Source organism: Schistocerca gregaria, chromosome 6 (genome assembly GCF_023897955.1).
Source record: "Schistocerca gregaria isolate iqSchGreg1 chromosome 6, iqSchGreg1.2, whole genome shotgun sequence".
Lineage (NCBI taxonomy): Eukaryota > Metazoa > Arthropoda > Insecta > Orthoptera > Acrididae > Schistocerca > Schistocerca gregaria.
In genome coordinates, this window is record NC_064925.1 from 50,240,216 (window position 1) to 50,244,369 (window position 4,154).

Here is a 4,154-nt window from a genome sequence, read left to right on the forward strand (position 1 = left end):
CATGCGATATGCCCTTGCATTTCTCTCTCTTCAAAGCTTTAATCCATGTTCATCGGCGATACCGATTGCAGATGAAACGCGCGTGCAATTCACTGAACATTTGAAGGATACCTGTCTGTGGCAGTGATGCGACATTCAGAATCTGCAACGCTCTTCAGGATAAACCTTGAACTGCTTAACTGCTGCTTGGATTAGGTATATGAGATTATTAAAATAATTTTCTAATTCATACACGTATTTTTAGGTGCTTGAAACTTGTTTCTTGCACACGTATCGTTCGAACAATTCCGAAAGCTGCCAGAGCCGCAGTAAACCATCAAAAGGGCGTCTACGCAAAAACAGTCGTTACTTCACATTTCAAAATGGTTCAAACGGTTCAAATGGCTCTGAGCACTATGGGACTTAACTTCTCAGGTCATCAGTCTCCTAGAACTTAGAACTTCTTAAACCTAACTAACCTAACGACATCACACACATCCATGCCCGAGGCAGGATTCGAACCTGCGACCGTAGCGGTCGCGCGGTTCCAGACTGTAGCGCCTAGAACCGCTCGGCCACTCCACCGGCTTTCACATTGCACACAAATGTTTAGGGGGGTTCACCATAGTCTTAAGGCTTCAATTTCAGCACGTTGCTTCTTACGACTGTCTTGCGTAGACGCCTTTGTAATGGTTTACTGCGGCTCTGTCAGCTTTCGGAATTGTTCGAACGATACGTGTACAAGAAACAAGTTCCAAGCACCTAAAAATACGTGTATGAATTAGAAAATCATTTTAATTATCTCGTATACCAATTCCAAAAGTCGTGGCAGCAACGTGATTCAGGTGTTAGTTCTGTTCGGCGTTGGTAAAGAGTACTAAAGCATCAAGATGCGCAGAAATTAAACCCATTGTTGGTCGCGTTCGGAAATTCTTGTCAGGGAACAACTGCTTCCAGCCTGGTGAATGGAGCGATGCATTTATTCGTGCTCACCGGTTAATCAGAACTCTATAATGGCTTTTGCAGAATTTGGTCAGTATTGGAAGTGTGTCTCTTAGATATTCGTGGGTGTGCTGACGATCGGTTCGATAAGTGCACAAGACAGACCATAAGATTCAAATACAAAGCATTTGATCGGAACTATTGGACCAGTTTGTGACAGCAATGGAAGGGTCTTGCTGTCGCTGGTCGTTACTGGTGACGAAACGTGGTTGCTTCACTATAATGACACAGTCACTAGAGTAGCACCACGATGAACCATCAGAAAACAAGCTATTCAAGGCTTCTGCCTCTGGTGGCAAATTCATGGCAGAGTTTTAGAATACTGATGATGTCATTCTCGCGAAAAGTGTCAACAGGCAAATGTGAAGACTGAACACACTAAAGAACCGTTTCCGACATTTTCGGTCTGAAAGTAATCCATAAGAAATATTTCTCCTCTACGCACGCTCACAGACGTGTCTCAGAACCCGGGTTGCATTATCTAGTTGCGTTTGGCAACACTGCCCCATCCATCCTGTAGCCCAGGCCTGGCAATCTCGGCCTTTGGGTTGGGTTGAGTTGGGTTGGGGTTGATTTGCGGGAAGAGGCCAAACTGCGAGGTCATAGGTCTCATCGGATTCGGGAAGGATGGGGAAGGAAGTCGACCGTGCCCTTTCAAAGGAACCATCCCGGAATTTGCTTGAAGCGATTTAGGGAAACCCCGCAAACCTAAATCAGGATGGCCGGGATTAAAACGTACTGCGCCACCTCGCTCGGTAATCTCGGCCTTCAATCTGTTTCCGCAACAGTGGAATTCTGTACGTGCGACACACTTTCAAGATGATGAGAGCATAATCCACGCAGTAGCATCCCAGCTAAGAGAACAAGACAAGAGGTTCTACCAGCAGAGGTTACATACTCTTACACAACGCTGACGTAATGCTATGGAACGTATTGCAGAGTGTGGAAAAGCAGGACATGTAAAAGAAACGTTGATAGCTGTTCTTCAACGAATTCTAACACTAAAGGATAAATATGATGTACAAAAAGGTTCTGTAACATTATTTATTGAACTGTAGTTCCGCACCAAGTCTTTGTGCGAAACTTGTATACTGAGGTGACAAAAGTCCTGGGATACCACACAGTATCGTGTCGGACGGACTTTTGCCCGGCCAAGTACAAAAATTCGAAGTAGCGTGGACTCAATAACTCGTTGAAAGTCCCTTGCAGAAGTACTGAGCCACATTGCCTCTTAGTCGTCCATAATTGCGAAGGTGTTGTCGGTACAGGCTTTTATCCATGAACTCAACAAGAGCCAAGACAAACCTCAGTTTTTATATCTTTGTGATACCAAGTGCTATCTCGTAGAACGTAGTATCAGTCAATCGTAAAATAAACAATTCGCAACCAACATTGGTAACATGGCGGCGCTGTAATCGCTGAGTGAAGTTGGTCGGGAGGCCTATAAACTGCTGAGTGTGTTCGGTGTGTTCGGTGTGTTCGGTGTGTTCGGTGTGTTCGGTGTGTTCGGTGTGTTCGGTGTGTTCGGTGTGTTCGGTGTGTTCGGTGTGTTCGGTGTGTTCGGTGTGTTCGGTGTGTTCGGTGTGTTCGGTGTGTTCGGTGTGTTCGGTGTGTTCGGTGTGTTCGGTGTGTTCGGTGTGTTCGGTGTGTTCGGTGTGTTCGGTGTGTTCGGTGTGTTCGGTGTGTTCGGTGTGTTCGGTGTGTTCGGTGTGTTCGGTGTGTTCGGTGTGTTCGGTGTGTTCGGTGTGTTCGGTGTGTTCGGTGTGTTCGGTGTGTTCGGTGTGTTCGGTGTGTTCGGTGTGTTCGGTGTGTTCGGTGTGTTCGGTGTGTTCGGTGTGTTCGGTGTGTTCGGTGTGTTCGGCTCTGAATGGAGATTTTTTACGGTGTGGTATTTTTATTGCTTTCAGTGAAGATGGAGAGCAGGTGCATAAAGAAGTAACCTCATTGTAATATTCATTGTGTTTCTAAATAAATCGTAATTATTACTAACATAGCTAACTCTTGGTTCAAGAATCATAAAAGAAGGTTGTATACATGGAAGCATCCTGGAGATACTAGATGGTATCAGATAGATTATATAATAGTAAGACAGAGATTTATGAACCAGGTTTTAAATTGCAAGACATTTCCTGGGGCAGATGTGTACTCTGACCACAATCTGTTAGTTGAACTGTAGACTAAAACTGAATAAACTGCAAAAAGGTAGAAATTTAAGGAGATGGGACCTGAATAAACTGACTAAACCAGAGGTTGTACAGAGTTTCAGGGAGAGCATAAGGGAACAATTGCCAGGAAAGGGGGAAAGAAATACAGTAGAAGAAGAATGGGTAGTTCTGAGGGATGAAGTAGTGAAGGCAGCAGAGGATCAAGTAGGTAAAAAGACGAGGGCTAGTACAAATCCTTGGGTAACGGAAGAAATATTGAATTTAATTGATGAAAGGAGAAAATATAAAAATGCAGTAAATGAAGCAGGCAAAAAGGAATACAAACGTCTTAAAAATAAGATCGACAGGAAGTGCAAAATGGCTAAGCAGAGATGGCTAGAGGACAAATGTAAGAATGTAGAGGCTTACCTCATTAGGGGTAAGATAGACATTCCCTACAGGAAAATTAAAGAGACCTTTGGAGGAAAGAGAGCCACTTGCATGAATATCAAGAACTCAGATGGAAACCCAATTCTAAGCAAAGAAGGGAAAGCAGAAAGGTGGAAGGAGTATATAGAGGGTCTATACAAGGGCGATGTACGTGAGTACAATATTATGGAATTGGAAAAGGACATAGATGAAGATGAAATGGGAGATACGATAATGCGTGAAGAGTTTGACAGAGCACTGAAAGACCTAAGTCGAAATAAGGCCCCGGGAGTAGACAACATTCCATTAGAACTACTGACAGCCTTGGGAGAGCCAGTCCTGACAAAACTCTACCATCTAGTGAGTAAGATGTATGTGACAGGCGAGATACCATCAAACTTCCAATCCCAAAGAAAGCAGGTGTTGACAGATGTGAAAATTACCGAACTATCAGTTTAATAAGTCACAGATGCAAAATACTAACTCGAATTCTCTACAGACAAATGGAAAAACTGGTAGAAGCCGACCTTGGGGAAGATAAGTTTGTATTCCGTATAAGTGTTTGAACACGTGAGGCAATACTGACCTTACGACTTATGT